The sequence below is a fragment of the Rhinolophus sinicus genome, chromosome 3 (genome assembly GCF_057876585.1).
Source record: "Rhinolophus sinicus isolate RSI-liver-muscle chromosome 3, RSI-T2T, whole genome shotgun sequence".
In the NCBI taxonomy this organism is placed as follows: Eukaryota; Metazoa; Chordata; class Mammalia; order Chiroptera; family Rhinolophidae; genus Rhinolophus; species Rhinolophus sinicus.
In genome coordinates, this window is record NC_142503.1 from 99427950 (window position 1) to 99450002 (window position 22053).

General features: G+C 42.6%; 1 protein-coding gene across 5 annotated transcripts in view; it reads right to left on the minus strand.

Moving 5' to 3' along the window:
* TPST1 (tyrosylprotein sulfotransferase 1) overlaps nucleotides 1-11268 on the minus strand; it is a 173936-nt gene extending 162668 nt beyond the window's left edge. Inside the window, exon 1 of one of the 5 annotated variants that reach the window (XM_088796801.1) lies at nucleotides 11053-11268. The gene's annotated coding sequence lies outside the window, so the exon portion shown is untranslated. Of the gene's footprint in view, nucleotides 1-6088; nucleotides 6341-11052 lie in introns of those variants that run through there. The other 4 variants (XM_088796800.1, XM_088796802.1, XM_088796803.1 and 1 more) reach the window with 4 other exon arrangements.
* Nucleotides 11269-22053: the final 10785 nt, after the last annotated feature.

Consider the following 22053-nt stretch of genomic DNA (forward strand, 5'->3'; position numbering starts at 1 on the left):
AAAAAAATTGTAAGACATTGAAGGAAGAAATCGAAAAAGATACATATAAATGGAAGCATATACCATGCTCCTGGATAGGAAGAATTAACATCATGAAAATGTCCACACTACTCAAAGCAAACTATTGATTCAATGCAATCCCTATCAAAATACCAATGACATTTTTCACAGAACTAGAACAAATGATCCTAAAATTATATGGAACTACAAAATATCCCAAATAGCCAAAGCAATCTTGAGAGATAAGAACAAAGTTGGAGGTGTCACGCTAGGTGATATCAAACCTTAAGTCTACAGTCATCAAAATGGCATGGTACTGGCATAAAAACAGACATTAGCATAAAAATAGATCAATGGAATAGAGAACCCAGAAATAAACCCACATCTATATGGTCAATTAATCTATGATAAGGAGGCAAGAATATACAACAGGGTAAAGACAGTGTATTCAACAAATGGTGCTGGGGAAATTGGACAGATACATGCAAAAAAATGAAATTAGAACACCTTACACCATATACAAGAATAAACTCAAAATGAATTAAAGATTTAAATGTAAGACCCAAAACCATAAAACTCCTAGAAAAAAATATAGGCAGAAAACTCTCTGACATTACTCTTAGTAATATTTTTGCTGATATATCTCCTCGGGAAAGGAAAACAAAAGAAAAAGTAAACAAATGGGACTACATCAAACTAGAAAGTCTTTGCACAATGAAGAAAACCATCAAAATGAAAAGACAACCTACTGAATGGGAGAAGATATTTGCCAATGATACATCAGATAAGAAGTTAATATTCAAAACTTAAAAAGAACTCATACAATTTAACACCAAAATGCAAATAATCTGATTTTAAAATGAGCAGAGGACCTGAATAGACATTTCTCCAAAGAGGACATACAAATGGCCAACAGACATACAAAAAGATGCTCAATGTCACGAGTCATCAGAGAAATGCCAATTAAAACCACAATGAGGTATCACCTCACACACATCAGAATGGCCATCATCAATAAATCAACAAACAACAAGTGTTGGCGAGGTTGCAGAGAAAAGGGAACACTCATGTATTATTGGTAGGATTGCAAATTGGTATATCCACTTTGGAAAACAGTATAGAGGTTCCTCAAAAAACTGAAAACAGATCTACCTTATGACCCAGCAATTCCACTACTGGGATTTACCCAAAGAAATCCAAAACACTAATTGAAAAAGATATATGCATCCCTGTGTTCACTGCAGCACTATTTACAATAGCCATGATACAGAAGCAACCAAAAGTCCATCAATAGATAACTGGATAAAGAATATGTACATATATAAAATGGAATATTGCTCGGCCATAAAAAAGAATGAAATCTTAACATTGCAACAACATGGATGGACCTAGCGGATATTTGCTAAGTAAAATAAGTCAGACAAAGATAGACAGATACCACATGATTTCACTTACATGTGGAATCTAAAGAACAATTTAACGAACAAACAAAACAGAAACAGAATCACAAATACAGAGAACAAACTATGGTTGCAAAAGGGGAGTAGGGGTGGAGATCTGGGTGAAAAAGATTAAGGGATTAAGTATAATAGGTATTACAAAATAGTCATGGGGATGTAAAGTACAGCATAGGGAAGACAGTCAATAATGTAGTAATAATTATTATGGTGCCAAGAGGGTACTAGACTTATCAGGGATCGCTTAGCAAATTACATAAATGTCTAAGCACTATGCTGTACACCTGAAATATAAAATAATATTGAATGTTAACTGTAATTGAAAAAAATGAAAGAAAATTTTTTTAAATGAAGGAGAAACTAAGACATCCCCACTAAACAAAATAGAAGATTCATCACTGGAGGAGCTATTGTACAAGAAATAAAGGGAGTTTTTAAGGCTGAAATGAAAAGACTCCAGTCAGTAACTGAAATCCACATGAAGAAATAAACAGCACCAATAAAGATAATCACATAAATAAAAATGACATAGTTTTGTTTGTAACTCTTTTCTGTTCCTAATGAATTAAAAGACAATTGCACAAAGCAACAATTTTAAATCATTGGGTTTTTTATGTAAAATATGGAATCTGAATGACAAAGAGCACAAAGGAAGGGGAAATGAATAGAACTCTATTAAAGCAAAGTTTTTGCATGCTATTGAAATTAAGTTGGTATTAATCCGAAGTAAATTGTTTTAAGATATTAATTGTAATCACCAGGAAAATAAAGAAAAATTATAAAATAAGTAATAAGCTAATTAAAATATGTATTAGAAAACATTTAATACAAAAGAAGACAGTGATGGAGCAATAGAGAAACTAAAAACATAAGACACATAGAAAACAAATAGCAAAATGTCAAAAGTGAACCCTAATATAATGGTAATTACATTTAATGTAAATGGATTAAACACTCAAGAGGCAAGAATGACTGAAAATGTGAGTGACCTGTTAAACAGCCAGCCAAGAAACAGCTGGTCAGTTTGCAAAACTGTGAATTCAAGCTGTTTTACATTACTTACCAAACCGATTCAGTCAACCAATTTTTATCAAGTTTCTAATATATACTAAGTACTGTACAAGTCAGTGACAAAATGATAAATAAGGCATTGTGATATAATTATTATAGATAATATATTAGGTCTTCGTCCCAGGTTCCTAGCCCAGAGCTCTATAAGAGCTTAGAATTTGATAGGAGAGGAGTGTCTTTTGTTATACATAATGAGCCCCTTTCCATCATTATTTTGGAGGTTGGTGGCTGGTTACCAAAGGAACCAACCCCTGACCTCTGAGAAGGAGAAAGGGACTGTAGATTAAGTTAATTCCAGTGGTCAAGGATTTAATCAATTAGGCCTGTGTAATAAAGCCTCCATAAAAACCCTAACTAAAGGGTTTGGGAGAGCTTCCAGGATGGTAAGCACATAGACATTCTGGGAGGATGGCATACCCAGAGAATGCAGGGAAGCTCCATGCCCCTCCTCACATACCTTGCCCTATGCATCTCTTCCATTTGGCTATTACAGAGTTACAGGCTTTATAATAAATGGGTAATGATAAGAGCTTTCCCGAATTCCGCGAGCCTGAATTCCTTGATCTGTGAGGTCCTGTACTAACTCCAGGTAGTTAGTGTCATAACTGAGTTAATTTGTAGGACACCCAGTTGTTGTCTGGAGAGTTGCAGAATTGCTTAATGCGGGAGAAAACTCACATATTTGGTGTCAGAACTGTTGTGTGGTGTAGAAGAAACAGTTTCCTTTAGGCATGATCCCAGACCTCAAGAAACTCCTGGTCTTGGAGAAAAATGGACCCATGAGAAATAATTTAAATGTGATTAAGTACTTTAATCAGTACATGTACTTTAATAAGGTACATGTACAAAATACCAGGAAAGTAAGCGACTCACCATGTCAACAAAAGTGACATTTACCCTGATTTTTAAAGGATGAGTTCAATAGTATAACTCCTGAGGGTTCTATCACTCCCTCTTCAAGCTCTCAGCCCAGTTCTCAGCCCTAGCTGCATATTATCAGCACGTGGGAAGCATTTTTTAAATGACAAGGTCTGGCACCACACCAGACTGACTGAAGCAGAATCTCTGTGGATGTCTTGACCCCTTCAGCCTTACCCTTTAAAAGCTCCAAGGTGATTTTATAGTGCCTGGGTTGAAAATGACTGACTGACTCTGTTCAGGAGAAATATAGCCCAGGCATCAACCAACCTTCTGGCAATGAGGAGAGAAAGAAAACGATTTCAGGTAGGAACAATAGGATCTGCGATAGACTTAATGTGAGAAGAAGCAGATTCTAAGGTTTCTAGGGTGAAGACCTTAAAATAGGAGTATTTATGATGTGCTTGAGGGGGCTATGAGTAAGGGGAAAGGGAAGGAAAAGATAACAGAGTTTGAAGTACCAAATATCCAAGTATATTTATCCAATAGACAGATGACAAAAAGGAACACCTGAAGTTCAAGAAAAATGGGGACTGGATATACATCTTTGAAAACCATAAATATACAGGTGCTATTTGAAGCCACGAAAGGAAGTGTAATTAGACAAAGAAATTAGAAATAACAGAGAAAAGAACCAAAAGTGAAACCCTAAGAAATACCACATTAATCTAAGGGTGGAAAAAAAAAGAGGGAAGCGTCAAGGGAAGGTTTATCTTTTTGTTTGTTTTGGATGGTAGAAATCTGAGCATGTATGCAGGCTGAGAAAAATTGAGAATATAGAGGGAGATCAGAGATGTCAGCCTTAGAAAGGAGGACCCCTCTTCCTCTGATAAAACAAAAGAAAACCAGAAATCAGAGAGGTACAGGAGGAACACTGAAACATGACAGACCCTTAAGAGTTCATGGCTGATGCCCACCTATTTCTTCTGTGAAGTAGGAGGAAAAATAAGCAATGAAGAGAAGTCAAGAGTAGGCCAAAGCCTTAAGAGAAGCATGGTAAAAACCTATAAACGGCCACTTAGGTTTTCGTACATAAGAGGAACCTGGGGAATAAGTCAAAGCATGTCCAGAGAGTGAGAGTGAAGTTGGAAGCCAGAACTTTAGAACAGCCACCTTCAGTTACGTGATTTTCTTCAGCCTGCTCTGGAGATCCCAGGAGCAGAAAAAAGCCAACTGTTTGATTCATCCAGGTTTGGAGACCATCACGACAAATGTGGCAACAATGGCTTGAGCCCAGTAACATTGCTTTCATAATTTTAAAAAGTCAAATTTATATTACTCTTTGGGGAAATGGGCTATACCTATTTCCTCTGATAGCCAGAAAGATTGGGAGTGGGGGTATAATTACTCTTTCACTCTTAGAGAACCTGTCAGAACTGTCGCTCCTAAGCATTTTCGACCTCTTTAGCAGTTGATTCCAAAAAATCTAAACCTGATTCCTCCACTCTTAAAGGATGAAAATTCACTGCAAAACTAGACTATCCAGCTGAGAGATAAACACATTAAACATTTCTTACATACAATGCTATTTCAGATAGGAGGCAGAGGCTTTCTTCCCGAAAAAGAAAGGTTCAGTAAACACTGGATGGCGTGGAGTGGAATAGGGGGTAATTATATTGCAAACCTCACTCAGAATCCTCTACAAAACCAATTAATATAAAACAATATATATAAACATAATAAAACATAAAACACATAACACAAAAATTATTCAGTTCTAAATACATGGAGTGAGTAAATAACTGACAATTTCATCTCTATCACACTTGGAGTTCACTAATTCGTCCTGCCATTGCCTATACCACTCTCCAGGTAGTGGGTAATCCCTTTGGAACACTGGATCTCTTGCTACCACCATCTGGAGAGTACAAAGGCCTGGCAGGTCTAAAAGACCAACATGCGTGAGCGTCCACCACGTGCCAGACCTACTGTGTGCCAGACTCCTGGCGAGGGACTTCACATGTTATGGCTGCTTCTCACTTAAAGACGAATTAAGTTATCAGAACTATGGATCTGGCATACAAGAGAGTATTAAAGTGTCTTTAGATTTAAGTGTAAAAGACAGGAAAACGTGTTACCGATGGTGGTTGATGAAACGGGAGAGGAGGTGAGTTAAGAAAGGCAGGCATCTGGGAGCAAGAGCACATGGGGGAACGGTTAGGGGGTGAAATGTAGAGAGGACTCGGCATAGGGCAGGGATGGGGGTGAGGCCGCAGAAGCGAAGCCTGGGCAGAGGTGAGGGCAAAAGTCCGACCCCGGAGGGATGGAGTCTCATCCCCGGAAAGCGCCCAGGACTGCAGGGCTGGGAAGGGGTGTCAGCACAGCGAAATGAGAGGGAAGAGGCGGGGAGGGGGCGGGAGGCCGACCCTGGCGGGGGCGACCCGGAAACGCTGACGCCGGGGGAAGCCGGGCGCGTGCAGGAGCCTGGCGGGCCACAACATGGGGCGCCACGCTTGGGGGGGGCGGGGCTGGACAACTGCCCGGGACAGACCCAGAGATGAGCCGGCGAAAAGCGACGTGGGGCTAAGGGATGCCAGGACAGAGTTGGCCGGGGCTCGGAGCCAGGTGGGCGGCGGCGGGCAGGCAGCGGAGCCGGGGTGGCGCTCCGAGCGGAGCCGCAGAGAGCGCGGCGTCCCCCTTACCTGGGATGAGTGAGGAGCCGCCGCACCGCCTCCCCAGCATCCTGGGCTCAGCCGCTTCTCCCACCGCCCTAGGTGGGGGCTATTCCGCCCGCCCCGGGAGCCCGCCCTCACCGCCAGGCGCCAGCAGCCGCTAGCCCAGCCCGGCCCAGCACAGCAGCGCAGACGCGACCTGCGCCCGCGGTCGCCTCAGCAGCGACTCCCGCTGTCGTCGACTCAGCGCCAGCCACCGGCCTCCCGGGAGACCGCGGAATCACACGCGTGCGGCGATTGGCTGCCTGGCGCCCGGCCCGGATGATGAGTCGATCTCTCTGATTCGTGGATTCCGCAGGCTACCCACCGAGGGAGGCGGGGCTCCGAATTGCGCCGCGTCCTGCAGGCTCTGAGGGCCGGGGGTGGGTCCGACTTTGAGGCGCGGAGGGCAACTCCGCTCCTCTGCGTCTGTGCGCTTCTCGCAGGGACTCGGAGGGCGCCTACTGCCTGGGTAGGTTGTTGCCGGGGCAACGTTGTGCCTGGCCCGGCTTGGCTGGAGGGGGCTGCGGGCAGGTGGCGGCCCAAGCGCAGCCCCAACCCTTCACGTGTGTGGCCTTTATCCGTGAAACCCTGGGACAGAGCAAGCAAACGAGCTTTTCCAGGGAGACCCCCACACACAAGTCCACTGCCTCACATACCACTTCTTTGCCCGCTACTGGCGGCAGAGCTTTCACTGAAATGGAGATAACGCGCAAATGCAAATATCAAATTCGAACAACATGCCATTCCACCAAAAGAGTAAATGAGTCAGTAACTTCTGCCCCTACTACAGGGAATGGGAACCGATACCTGAAAGAAATAAGTGAAAACTAGGAAAGAAGGAAAGGGCAAACAACGAAGGGAGACAATGGGGAGAGGGCTGAAATTTCACAATGGGAAATTAAGAGTTCACATTTACAATTCTTTCTGTGAAAATAAATAAAGGCAATCTCAATTAAAATGAAGCCGGGAAGCCCTGAAGGGGGAGCGCTCAGGCACTAAACACTCACCGCACCTTGCAGATTCCCAGAGGAAGAAGCTAAGGGGTTCTCACAAAGAGAAGCTTACTACTCCAGCAGGAGGAAGATTTTCTTCTTACCCAGCAACAACCCAGCCAATGAGTAGCCGTCACCACCCTGAACTCTCGCCATCCTCCAATGGACTTCCCTTCAGCTTCCCCTCTCAGTTTCCTCCTTTTTCTCTATAAAGTAATGCTCTTCTCCTTTGTTCTCTTGCCCCTGGTTTGCCATAACTTGCACGTCTCGATCTGTAATTCCACTACTATTCCTGAATAAACCTGTTTTGCTGGTAAAATAATAATTTTATTTCTAAGGTTGATACTTCCTACAGACATATCCATACCAGGTTCTGTAAAAGCAATTATTTCAATTCTATGAACATAGATTGGGGAAAGCATGCATTCGGGAATCTAACAGCTATGTTCAAAATTGCTGTCTACCATCCTGGAAGGAATTTTGTTATCTATAGAATGAGGTCTATAGAATATGTACCTTAGACAGCTGCTGTCTAATGAGAAGAAAATGTACACAAATGTTCATAGCAGCATTATTCATAGTAGCCAATAAAATGGAAACAAAACAGATGTCCATCAACTGATTAATGGATATGCAAAATGAGGCATATCCACACAATGAAATATTACTTATCCATAAAAAGGAATAAAGTTCTGATACATGCTACAACGTGGATGAATCTTGAAAATATTATGCTAAATGAAAGAAGTTAGTCACAAAAGACCACATATTGTATGAGTCCATTTATGTGAAATGTCCAGAATAGGCAAATCTGTACAGACAGAAAGTAAGATTAGTGGATGCCTTAGGCTGAGGAGGTTGAGGGGAAATGGAAAGTGACTGTTAATGGTATGGGGTTTCTTTTGAGGTGATTGATGAAAATGTTCTAAAATTGATTATGGTGATGATTGCACAATTGCATGAATACACTAAAAAAACAAACCCCACTGAACTGTGTACTTAAGTAGGTGAATTTTATAGTATGTGAATTACATCTTAATAAAACTGGTATTTAAAAAAAGATCAAATGAGATAACCTCTGAACGCCCCTGGCTATAGTGCGTAAGAACAAAGGTTCAGTATATCTAACTTTGTTTTTTTCTTTATTCAATTGGCAAAATCTTGTAAGCAATTTCATCTGAGGAAACATAAAGCAATACCCACCATGATATTATTCTTTGGAACATTTAATTCAAATGAAGATGATTTGACCCGAGCTGCTTTGGGACAGCATAAATGGACCACTAGGATTACAAAGCTTATCAAAAGAAAGCTTTGAGCAAGGTCAGTAGGCAGAGAGCAAGGGGAAAGCAAAGAAAGGAGATAACACTCTACGAGGTCATTATGGATAGACCCAAAGTCATTCAACCAGCTTTTCATGTTAAGGGCTATGACCCATTCCACATCTGCATTCCAGACCCTTTCAAGAAAAGAGCTCCATGACCTGAGTGACCTGAAGCCACTGCCAGCACCACTGGTCATTAATCCTATAAAAACAGCCCCTGCCAGCCTCTCTCCACAAACCAGAAATGCAGAGTCTCTGAAATGACCTCCATCTACACTGCCCAGAACATACTTCACCAACCCATAAGACCTCAAAAAAGAACTGAGTATCCAAGTGGGCGGGGGGTGGGGAGTGGCTGACAGCTGTATCTCATGTATTAAATTCTGAGAACAAATTCCAGATGAGGGTAAGACCAGGGGACACAATTCCCTTCCATGAAAGCTGGCAGGGAGATTGGCTCCCTGCCTGTCACATGGCAGGATATCTCCCTGAGCAAGACAGCTTCAGGTGGCCCTGGGGCCACACTGTGGCAAGCAGGCAGAAGCTTGATCTGAAACAGAGCTCAGGGTCATTTGGGGACAAGATTTTTCTGCTTTCTAAATCTAGCCCTGACCCATATGATATATGTACTGAGGGGCTGCAGAGTTTTGCCACTCCAAATTTGCCTTTTTTAGGATATTGATTATTTTAAGCCAGTGATTTTTGAGAACCAAAGACTCAGGAAGAATCTTTGACCTTCCGCCTAACTGCCTAAAAGAATTTAGATAGAGGACCTGTTCTAGGAAAAGAGCTATCATCATAAGTAACTATATAGTTTAATATGAACCACGTGTGAGACAAGGAGCGATCTCTGATTAAAGTCCTCTCTGTGTTCCATTGTAAAAGATGGTACAGCAAACATTCATTCACCAAACATGTGAGTTGCCTTCCTCCCGTTTGAAGCCCCAAACCACAATCGGCACCCCATCCCCTCTTCTTTAACTCAAGTTGGCAAATAAGCTTCAACTGCCCAATTTGTCCTCAGGCCCCATGTCCCTATGGAACCCTTGTATGTACATACATAATTAAATTTGTTTATTTTCTCCTGTTAACCTGTCTCATGTCAATATGATTATTAGACCAGCCAAAAGAACTAAGAGGGAAAAGAGGGAAAATTTCCCCTCCTTCACAGTACTAATAAGAAGAAAGTCTCCAAAGTATACTCTTAAGTGAAAAGAACAAAGTTAAAAACAGTGTATGTAATATGCCCATTTTATTTTAAGTACACACATGCACTTGTGACTTTCGGAGACAGTCTCCAGAAGGATGCACAATAAACTGGCAACAGTGATTATGTCTGGGAGGGAAACTGAGGGACTTGGGCACAGGAGTGGAAAAGAGAATTATTTTTCACTATATACTCTGAAATTCTGTGCCATGTGCTTGGATTACCTATTCAAAATTAATAAATCCATAATTTTTTAAGAACAGAACTCTGTCCTGGAGCACTCACAGTTTAAGCCTATGTGAACATCTGGTTCACATGACATTTGTATCTCTGTGTAATTTAATAAGCCTCATATTGAGGACACATAGTCTTAATACTCTGTGTATTATTCCCTCCCAGCCTTATCTCTTCCAGGTGATAGCTCAGACTCAGGTAACCACACCCGAGGGCAGAGACAGCTCTGCCCCTGACCAATAAGCAATTCTACCAGTTCAGAGCATGTTTCTTCCAAACAGCGTAGGCAGCCCCAACAGGCCTGAGAAGAGAGGAAGTGCCCAGTGCTGACAACCCAACAGGAGTCTGGAAGCTGCTGCCCTCCTGCTAGCCTTTACACAGCTTCTGCCTGGGGATTCACTCCTAGGAATGCCTGCCCAAGGGTAAATGAGTACCCCTTACTACAGTAATCGCATCTCCTGGAGAGAAAGTCTGTGCAACACACCTAGCAATGCTTAGGCTTTAAGGAGAACTAGAGAGGCAGCACAGCCCTGCAGAACTTTTATTTTGGGGGGTTGTTGGCTTTGACTTGATTTTTGGAAGGACAAAAGTGCAGTGGGTCTCTCTTCATGGCATTTCCATCCCGAGATCTGGAATAGAGAGAGGATGGTGTAGAGGTGGGGGGATGGAAGAGATGGGGAGGCCCTCAGAAACAGAAAACTGGAGAAGAGAACCATGCCAGGTCCTACTTTATGTTCTCTGTCCCAGCCCAAAGGAGTTGGAAATGAGGGTCAGGAGCAAGGGGTTTGGACAGAGCAAAAGTAGAGGACAGACTCCCTTAACAATGCAAGTGCAGGAGCAGAGCTCTTTCAGAGAGCACAGACATGGCTGTGGGAAGAAGTGGAGAAAGAGGGACAAAGGCAGTTCTCATGGGTAAGGGCAGAAATGATGATGACAGGAGATGGTTTGTCTGCTCGCCCCTCCATCTTTCCCAAGCACAGGACCTCGCAGTAATGAATGGTTGGGTGAATGAATGACTAGATCATTAGCAAAAGCTGCGGCTATCAAGGAAGGTCACCAGGACAAAGCAGAGCGGGACACAGAGAAGAGAACAGGAGGGAACTCCAGAGCCTTGATGGGAATTGAGGGTCAACTTTTGATCAACCTAAAGTGACCTGAAAGCCCTGGCTAATTTGGAACAAGGTAAAACACTTACCTGCAAATAGCACAAGAGCCAAATGAGCTGCAGGAATAACCTCACAATTCTCTTGAAGCTTTTGGGATCGAGGAGTGTAAGAAAAAAAAAAAGTGATACAATTTAAAGAAATGGAGAAAAATTGAGCATGCCTCCTTACTTTCTCCACCCCTAGATCCAGGAAAACTGACTAGGTCAGGCTGCTCGGCCACATCATCATTTTAAAACAAGAATCCAGCCCAGCCTACGAGCAGGCATTTTCCAAATGGCTGTGGAATTCCTGCACCTTCCAAAAATACCTCTTCATGCAACTCCTGCCAGGGAGGGAGGGCCTCATGCCCAGGCTGTAACCAACCAGTTGGGCTTCCTGAGCCCAGCAGTGGCCACCCTCACGCACTGCAGACCCGAGATACAGGAAATGCCCACTGCTCACTGGGTAAACCAGCCAGACAGCTCCTTGCGCTGAGCTGAAGACTGGAAGCAGAGCATCCTCTAGTTCCCGTTATGACAAAACAGATTACATGACATCCAGGCATGGTTTCTGTCATGGCATGGAATTAACCCCTGGTCATTCACAAAAGGTGAAACCATCCACACAAGACTCAATAAAGTGGGAGAGTAAAGGAGGGTTTCATTAAAGTTAGGAAGAGAAAAAATGCCTGTGGCAATGTCCAAAGATGACAGCTGTCCCAGGTAGTAAGGAGAGAAAGACTGGTAGGGCTGTGGGGGGCCACAGGGGCACAGTTTGATAGGCAGCTGCACCTAACGTCAGGTAAGCTTTTTCTTATATAGGAAAGGGGGAGTTGGTCAGGCAGCTTTGAGGGCTGACATCACTTTCTGGGGTCTGGTCTGTTTGAAGATGATGTTATCTCCGGACTCTGGACTCAGACTCAGCCATTGAAGCCTGGGACTATGCGTCACCAGTAAAAACTGCAACAAGTTGGGTTCCACTGTCTGGGCGCCTGAGGATTAAGAAATTGCTTTGTCCCAGGTTAGGATGTTGTTAATTAACAAGGTATGGGTTTACTTGAGAAAGAGAACAGACAGAGGTCTTCAATTAATCCATGAGGGGAGAAACAGAGAGGAAAAAGCTGAATATCAGGGTGAATTAAACTGCAAACAAGCTAAGTCTGTGTTATTGATTCCCTGAATTTCACCCTTACAGATTCCACCTGTGCGTCTGTCTAAACTAGACACCAGGACTCTTGTTAAGTTTTGTGAAGCAGAAGCTCTGGGGAACAAGGATGGGGTAGTGACTTGGAAGTGACACAAGAGGGACAAAGAGGCTAGTTGGTGATACTCTCTTTCCTGACCTGGAATCACCCAGTTTGTTGACTTTGTGAAAATTCATCATGCTATTCACACACGTGTGCTTTCTATGTGTTTGTTATATTTAATTTAAAGGGAAAAGATCCCAGATAAATTCTGCTTCCCTGCTGGGTCTGAGAACCACTGAGTCAGAGATCCAGGATGAGAGCCCTGGGTTACACGGCAGACGCTGGGTGCTTTTGAGTATGGGCTGACGTTGCTGCAGGTGTCTTCCTCCCTTCTTGGGCAAGCGTCTGACCTACAGAGAAGGGAAGGACCAGGCTGGGAGGTACTCTAGGTACACAGAAGAGCAGCCAGCTTTTCTGTGCCCACAGATGCTGACTAGTGATCCTAGTGCAGACCAGGAGGAGATGCCAAGCCTAGAGACTTGTCCTGTACCCCACCTCTTGGACAGGGTTTGCTCAGGCTCCTTGTGATCCTGGTCAAAAGGGCCATTTTCTCTTGTGGCTTGGTTTTCTTCCCTGGTTAAAGAGACTGCAGAGGCTACCAACTTCTTGCAACCCTTCCAGGTCCGTTTCCCAGGGCAAGCAGCTGCTGAGAAGGGTATGCTACTCCCAGCAGGATGTGGGGGACTCCAGCACAGGGTCCGGAACCAGCTCTGTTCTAAGCTCTGAGGATGCAGGAGTGAAAAAGTCATTCCTGCCTGTACTAATGGGTTTATATTATATTTTAATGTAGAGCCTGGCATTGAATTACATATGGAGGGGATCAGAACACGCCACCCCAAAATGTGCCACAGTGGCATAAGGATTATTTTGAGCTGAAGGCAATTAAGAAACAGAAAACACAGGAGGAGTTCTTTGTCCTCTTCTTTTCTGCCTGAAGCAAGGCATAAATTTTCCATTTGTAAAAGAAATTTCCATTTGTAAGGAGTTAGACTTTGGGGAAGGAGGCGTAAAATTTGGTGGAAGAATTATCGATAATTTAAGATATGCAGATGACAACATCTTACTGGCAGAAAGTAGCAATGATTTGAAACTTCTGATTAAAATAAAAGTACCAAAATGGGACGTCTGAACATCAAGAGGACAAAAATCGTAACTACGGAAAAAATATACAACTTTAACATACAATGAAGAGATTGAAATTGTTAGACTTTGCTTATCTTGGTTCAGTCATTGATTCAAATGGAGGCTGCAGCCTAGAAGTCAAGAGAAGGCTGAGACTCAGCAGGGCAGCAATGGAAGAATCAGGAAAGATCACCAAGGGCAAAGATGTGTCATTAGAGACCAAGGCTAAGGTCATCTACACCCTTGTATTCACAATTACTGTGTATGGATGGGAAAGCTGGACAGTGAAGAAGGCCGACAGGAGAAAAACATGATTCATTTGAAATATGGTATTGGAGGAGAGCTCTGCAGATACCCTGGGCCACCAGAAAGACGAACAAGTGGGTCCCAAAGCAAATTAAGCCTGAAACGTCACAGGAGGCAAAAATGCAAAACTGAAGCTTCCTACTTCAGGCCCATCATGAGAAGGCAGGGCTCTTTGGAAAAGACCATAATGCTGGGAAAATAGAAGGCAGCAGGATAAGAGGAAGACCAAATGTGAGATGGATGGACTTCATAAAAGAAGCCACAGGCTGAATCTGCAAGCGCTGAGCAGGGCTGTGAGGACAGGACTCTGTGGACGTCACTCATTCATAGAGTTGCCAGGCATCAACTCAAAGGTGACCCCCTTACCAGGAGGAGGAAAACAACTTGGAGATAACTCTTATCACCACTTGAATGTGCACAACAAACCTTACCAGAAACACTTGTCTCCCATTAGTTTCCCATATATATTTAACTTACCACACTTTACTGCCCCCAGAAGCCCCAAACCTCCTCCTCCTTTTCCCCTGTTAAGTTAGGAATATAAACCTTTAAATCCAGTCACTTAAGGAGCCCCCTACTTCCTTTGTTGGTTCCTGTGTGCCTGGGCAATAAACCTTCTCTCCTGTAAATCTGTTGTTTGTCAGTGTAATTCTCAGGCCCCAGCCACTGAACCTAAGGGTAGAAGACCAGTACTTAACAAAAGCACTCAAGGTCGTGACAACTTGCTCACCACTCAGCATGCCCGTTTCCACTTCTGTTCCTTTGCTCATGCACGACCTTCCACCTGCTTGAACTCAACCCAGCTCTGCCAGTGAAAATTCAGCCAACTTTCACATCACTGCAAATGCCAACTCCACTAGGAAGGGTCTCATCTCTGTGACTCATGACCTGTGCCCCATTCACACCTTTCTTAAGGCACTTCTCCTATTTCACTTTGCATTCTTGTTCTTTGTGTGTTCATCTGTTTTTCCTCCCTCACCCCCAGCAGGCAGTATGCTGCTTAGATGGGGACCAGAATTTTACTCGCTGCATGTTCCTTACAGCACCCAGCACTATTCTGGGCCCATAAAAGGCTTTGGAATGTTTATTCAAATGGATTAATCTGAATGATGGGACAGCATTTCCCTCAAGAATCATCAATTTACTTTGTTCTTCATCATGGTGATCAACAGAAAAAATTCCCTATTTGTATGCATTCTGGGTAAGAGCATGCACAGAAAGAAAACTAGTTATATAACCAGCATGTCAATCACATGACCTCAGTCTATTCATCAAATGCCCTAAGTTTGGACGTCACATCTCCTGCTGTAAGAAAATTACCTACACTTTCCTATATAAAAAAAGCAAACCTGAAGAAGAGCAGCTGTCTTCTCTAGACACTGCCATGGGCTGGCATCCTCGTTGCGTCACTTTCAATACTTTTCTGAGTCTCGTGAATTCTTTTACTTTCTGTGAATGACCAGGGGTATCCAAAAACAATACATATAATTATTATTGTTATTGAACCTTTTGAGAATAAATTACAGGCATTGTATCTTCAGAATAAATTACAGACATTACTTCATTGGTATCTCCTAAAAATAAGAACACTCTCTTATATAATAATCCAATGAAGGAAATTTAATATTGATATACTATTATCTAATTTACAGTCCATATTCAAATTTCCCCGATTGTACCAATTATGTCCTTTCCAGTTATTTTCACCTTCGAATCTATATGCTGCATTTAGTTGTCATATCATGTCACTTGAGTCTCTTCTAATCTGGAACAGTTCCTCAATCTTCCTGTCTTTCATTCTTAAGGCATATTAGTTATTTGTAAAATAACCTTCAACTCGAGTTTGTCTGCTGTCTCAGGTTATGCATGTGGTGGACAGTAATACCCAGGAAGTGATGTGCCTTTCTCAGTACATAGCAGCAGGAGGCACACAGGTCAGTTTGTCCCGTTGATGATGTTAACGTTGATCATCTGGTTAAGGTGATGTCCACCAGTTTTCTCCACTGTGAAGTGACCCTTTTTCCCTTTGTAACTTTGACTTAGTATCTCAGAGACTGTGGAAATATCCTGTTCCCTGTCTGATGATGATTCCTGCCTGGCCCTGGAGCTGGCCTTCGGCTGGGGCTGGGCTGAGGCATGGGAAGTCACAGAGCAGGTTGGGTAGAGAACGAAAAGCAACTGGGACAAAAAATGCCGAGAGCAGGAAAGGCAGTCTGCGTGCCTCGCTGGGAGCTGAGCTTAGCTCACTGAGTGAGTGGCAGGCACTCCACACCCCTTCAGTGCCACCAACCACCTGAGGGCTTACACAGGGGGGTCTGACCCCTCACCAGGATAATGCTCTGGAGAGGGACCCATTTGCAGGAAAAAGGAGGACAGTCCTTTTCTCCCTATTCCCAGGTGGCCTCTATGATCCAGGGGGTGGGGGTGCCCCAGAGGTGTTATTTCCAGAATATTTCCAGGGGCCTAGCAAATCTGAAGGGTTCTAGACCTCTGGGCCTGGCCTGGCCTCCGCGCCAGGCTCTTCCACGCACCACCTGCCTGTTTGCTCTGCTCCTTGCAAATACTTGCTGTGCTATTGGACATAACCCTGGGCTGGCAGTCAAGGTGGAATTAGATAGGTGCACACACAGGACACACATAGCCCTGGACAAATTGGTCACAGGTTTTTGAATGCCTGACAGAAGGTGTATTAGTTTCCTGTGGCTGCCATAATAAAGTACCACAAACAAGGTGGCTTAACCCAACAGGAATTCATTCTCGTACAGCTCTGGAGGTCAGAAATCTGAAATCAAGAGGTCAGCAGGGTCATTTTCCTTTGGCAGGCTCTAGGGAGAATACTTTCTTGCCTCTTCCAGATTCTTTCAGCATTTCTTGCCTTCTTTGGCTACCACTGTGGTCACATTGCCTCCTCCTCTCTTTTATAAGAAAACTTGTCATTGAATTTCCAGGCACCCAGATAGTCCTGAACGATCTCATAGTGAGATCCGTAACATCTGCAAAGACCCTTTTTCCAAAGAAGGTTATATTAACAGATTCTGGGGGTTAGTAGTTATATTTTGGGAGACCACCATTCAACCCACTGAAGAAGGTATCCATGTGCTCTCTTCCATTCTGCACAAATGTTAATTTTCCACATATTTCTCTGAACAAATTCTATGTTGATGGTTAGAAGTCATTAAATAGTCCCTGATGGCTGTTTTGGCCCTACCCAAATATTTTTGTCTTACACACACACATACACACACACACACACACACACACACAACACATAACACTACACACAAAGATTTACACACTGCACACAGGCATTGGTACAGAGTATGTGTGTGTGCTGTACTCACTCATTCGACACATTTACTGAGTGCCCACCATGTGTACACCCTGGGCAGGCACTGGAAACACAGCAGTGAGCAAGGCAGCGAGCCTAGGCCTTGCTTACGTTCTGGTGAAATATTTACACGCACACAGCAAGATAACACGGACACAGAACTTGCAAAGCTTTTATTCCCTGAGGGCTGAATTCAATGATTCTAGGCTACAGGCAGCAAGGGAACACGGTGGCCCTACATGCAAATAAACAAAGTCACCAGCAAAGTAGTTTAAAAACAGCAAATCATTGATTGAATGAAACATTTGTGAGCAGGGATGAATCCCATTGCTGAAAGAGCAAATCTCTAAACTGTGGTAGAAGAGTTGGAGTTCTGGGGTGTGAGGGATCTGAACAAAGGGTCTTAAATGGCCAGAGTAGTTTGTGGCTGCAGGAGAGTACTGGATTTGGGGTGGTCCCAAGGACAAGGGGTGCCTGGCAGCATGGAAGGGAGAGAGAGACTGACCACAGAAGACAAGCTGGCATCTGGGGGTCGGAAGTTGGTGATCATGTGCAGGATAAGGTAAGACTAATGAGTATACTGTCATGGCATCAGCTGCCGAAATGGCACTCCCACAGTGTGATGACTGTTGTGGTGTGGTAACTCGACCAGGCTGAACTGCAGACTCCAGAATTCCCTTTCCAGTATAATTCCAGTTAGGATGTGCTACACGCCATATTCCCTCACGGAAGTCAAACCATGGAAGGAGGGCAGCAGCGTTTTGCAGCATATTCATTCAAGTGTTCTCTCATCCCTCTGATCTTCCTTCCTGAGTACCTGTGAACAAGCTTCTGCCTGTGCCTGTGGGGTTCCAGCCTGCTGGTGACCTTCCCGTCCAGACTCCCTGCCTTTCTGTGCACTGTTTAGTCAGCACCCCCACACACAATTGTATAAGATAATCCCTTATAAATACACAATTATCCCTTATAAATTATATATACACACACACACACACACACACACACACACACACACACACAGTGCGCCAAAAAAATGTATACACATTTTAAGAAAAGAAAAAACTGTATTAAAATAGTAATACTCAATATATACGGATAACAAAAGATGAATACAAGTCATGTTTGACCTCTGCAATTATAAGTGTTGCTCAAAGTGATTACCATCAGCATAATTTTAAAACAATTTTTTCCTTTCTTAAAATGTGTATACAGTTTTTTTGGCACTCTCCATTTATATATATGTGTGTGTGTGTGTGTGTGTGTGTGTGTGTGTATTTTATATATATATATATATATATATATATATATATATAGAGAGAGAGAGAGAGAGAGAGAGAGAGAGAGAGAGAGAGAGAGAGAAGCTGAACTATGACTAACATAACTAGTATTTAATAAGCTGTTAGAATTGAGATCGTTTTAAAAAATCAAAAACTACATATTTGGGTGGGGGTTGGGAGATGAGGGTAAGGGGGATCAAATATACGGTGATGGAAGGAGAACTGACTCTGGGTGGTGAATACACAATGGGATTTATAGATGATGTAATACAGAATTGTACACCTGAAATCTATGTAATTTTACTAACAATTGTCACCCCAATAAATTTTTTAAAAACTACATATTTAAATACATTTGAAATACTGAAGTTTGTAATCATATAAACTATCAAATAAAGTATCAACATTAATTATACATTATATTTCTAGTGTAAATTATTAGCAAATTAATTTAATGAAAATTAAGTATTGTTTTAAAATAATCAACTTGGTATAGTAGATAAGAAAGAAGTTTAATCATGAAGCACTGATCATGAAATAACATTATTTCATTTTTTAAAGTAATTTTAAAATATAATGAGGACCTGGACTTTTGAGATAATTTCCAGCTGCTGAAAAAACTCTTTTTGACCCTTCATTAGTTTAAAGAAGGTGAGGAAAGAACTTCAAATATTTTTCTGTACAGCCTTCAACATATTTAAACATCCTGGGATGCTGGAACACCAGGTTGCTGAAAATCATTGCTGCATTCACCAATGTGCTACTGTGATATAAAAAGTATCGACATAAGAAGCATCCAAACTACTGAGAGTTTTTTTGAGCCAAACTGATGACAACTGCTGGGAAGCAAAATCTCATTGAATTAAGAAAAGACTCTGGAGAATGGCAGGTTTGCAGCTTATTTTGTACATTAGACCAGAGGAGATGTAAGAAGGGTTGCATGAAATCCATCGGTGGTAGATTAAGGGGATGGGAGAAAGCAAAGTGGGGAAATCTCTGTGATTGAATAAAAAGTGAAATGGAGAGACACGCTGATGGGTACAGAATAGTTAATAATTAACATTTACAGCACAGAGATAGTATTTCGGGAACAAGACAATAATGAGGGGTTCTGTGTCTAGTGCTCTGGTGCCCTGGGATGTGCCCTGAGGAGTTTGGAAAAAGGGACTACTCTGATATTCCAAGGGTATGTTATCTTAGGTGCAAAAAGACAATAGACAGGCTCACTTAAAGACTGACCTTTGTCAAGGAAGCTACATGCCAAGGATGTGACTACCGGCCATGACCAGCTTTTAGTTAGGAAATTTTATGTTCAGACCATCCTATGTGGTTAATTTTGGTCTCTGAGTCTCTAGGGCAGGGGTGTCCAAACTGCGGCCCGGGGGCCAACTGCGGCTCACAATCCATTGTTAATTGGCCCGCAGCAAATTCCAAAAATATATTTAGTTTACTTAAATAAACCAGGTGAGGCAATGCGTACTTCACCTCGAGTGAGTGGCCCGGCTGTTTGTGTATTTTACCTTTACCGCATATGGCCCTTGGTGAAAACCGTTGAAAAAAGTTTGGACACCCCTGCTCTAGGGCCTGCCTTGCAGGCCTCTCCTTAGCTTGTCAGGTTTAGTATGTGGCCCCCTTTTTCATCCACAAAGAAATATGTATTTGGTCTTTGTCCCAGGCTTCTGGCACAGAACTCCTAAAACCCTTGTCATTTCCTGAATGATAAGGGTGAGAGGAGCATATTTTGTTATTCATACTAAGCCCCTTTTAACCACACTTAAGTTTATGTTAATGAGCACCTAGATAGCTTCACGTGATCAGTGAGTTGAAACTTTTAGTCTCATCGCCCAAACTCTGGGGAGGTGAGATGGGCTGGGGATTGATCGATAACCAAAGGCTAACGATTTAATCAATTATGTCTGCATAATAGAATCATCATAAAACCTTAAACAAAAGGATTTGGAGAGCTTCTGGATTGGTGAACACATCCCCCTGCCAGATGGGTGACACACCCCAAACTCCATAGAGACAGAAGCTTGGGACCCTTCAAGGTCTCACACTATGTATCTCTTCATCTGGCTGCTTATTTTGTATGCTTTGTTATATCCTTTATAAGTAAAGTGTTTCCCTGAGTTCTGTGGACCCCAAGAAAAAAGAGTCATTTGATGTAAACCCCTAGAAGGAATTTATCTACTGAGATGGACACTCCATGGTCAACAGAGGGCCCAAGTTTTATAAATAATGAGAGCCTAGTGGCCATTTGCTGACAGGAGCGTCTCACGTACTCAGCATTAAACTTTAAAGAATAGCTGAGGTTAGAAAAAGGGCATCTGGTTGCTCACTGCTCTGATAGCTTCAGGGCTAGCAGACCAGATGGGAAAACAGGGTAATAAGCTGGAGACCTTAATGGGCCACTTTGCAAGGTGGGAGGGGAATGGGATGTCTCAGATTGGGATGTGGACATTCATGGCAAGGCTTAGTTAGGATGCTGGGGGGTGGAGTCTCTTGAAAGATGATGGGAATGAAGAGGAGGATATTATGGTGATTGAGGGAGGTGTATATGGAAAGATGCATGTTGTATTGTTTTTTGATACCCCTAGTTGTTTGCAGACTGTGAAAGCATTCACGAGACTCAGAAAAGTAGGAAAGCAAGAAAAGGTTTATTGAAAGTTCAGCAGCAAGGATGCCCATGGCAGTGTCTAGAGAAGACAGCCGCGAGGATAAGAAGGAAAAACACTGGCAGGGAGTTGCGGTGGGGCGGTGGGGGGCAGAGTCTAGAGTAGACAATTGCAATTCTGTTTAGCTGGGGTTTTACATTTTTCTGTGCAGGATGTAGGGTAATTGTCAGCTTGCAGGGGGTTGCTGTTACAATTGACATCTTCTGAGAACTGTTCAGTTCCCATCTACGATGGATGTACGGTGCCTGTCAGCTTGCAGGTGCAGTGCTAGCTGAGGGATACAGAGCCAAGAAGTTAATTTTTCAGCTCATTCCTGCTAACTCACAACTTCACCCCTTTTAACTCTTTGCCTGCCTCATCATATGTGTTTTTGGTAAATGAAGGTATGAGGAATGGAAATGCATATTTGTTGAAGGGAAAGAAAGTAATTTTATCCTAAAATAAAATGACCATACCATAATGAGACAGAAAAAAGATAGGATAAAAGTTGAAAGGGTTGTCAAAGTTGTGGGTTTATGGGAAAGGAGTCTTGAAAAAGAAAGTTACTGTATGGTCAAATTGACTAAGATTGGAGCAGGTTTATTTAAGTTAATTTTCCTTTAATGTCAAAAGTACATTGATACAAAATTCAAATTTGGTTTTCTCTCTCTGTTTAAAGGACAAGTTTTCCTACACTATTGGTTTGCTTTTAATAAGAAACTATAAAGGGAAATTAAAGACTTTATGGTTTTATTAGAATTATTTCCTGTGCTTTGCATCATCAAGTCTTTCATTGCTTAGGTAAACCAAATCTTCTTAATATTAAAAGAGCTAAATTTTATTTCCAATCATTTAACTTTGTAATTGCTTGTGAAGTCTTTGTCACCATGATTAAATGGATAACTAAAGTAGGGTATCTCTCTTTCCAAAAAGGGGAAATTAAACTAATTCCGCCTATTTGCATGCTACAATTTTGAGGTTTAGAAAATGGATTTTATCCAACTGCCACCTTCTCGAGGATAAAATATGTATTACTGATGATTTGTATGTATTTCCATGTTGAAGGGCTACAGCCGCAGCAGTTACCAATATACTTCTGGAAAAGATTTTTTCCTGCC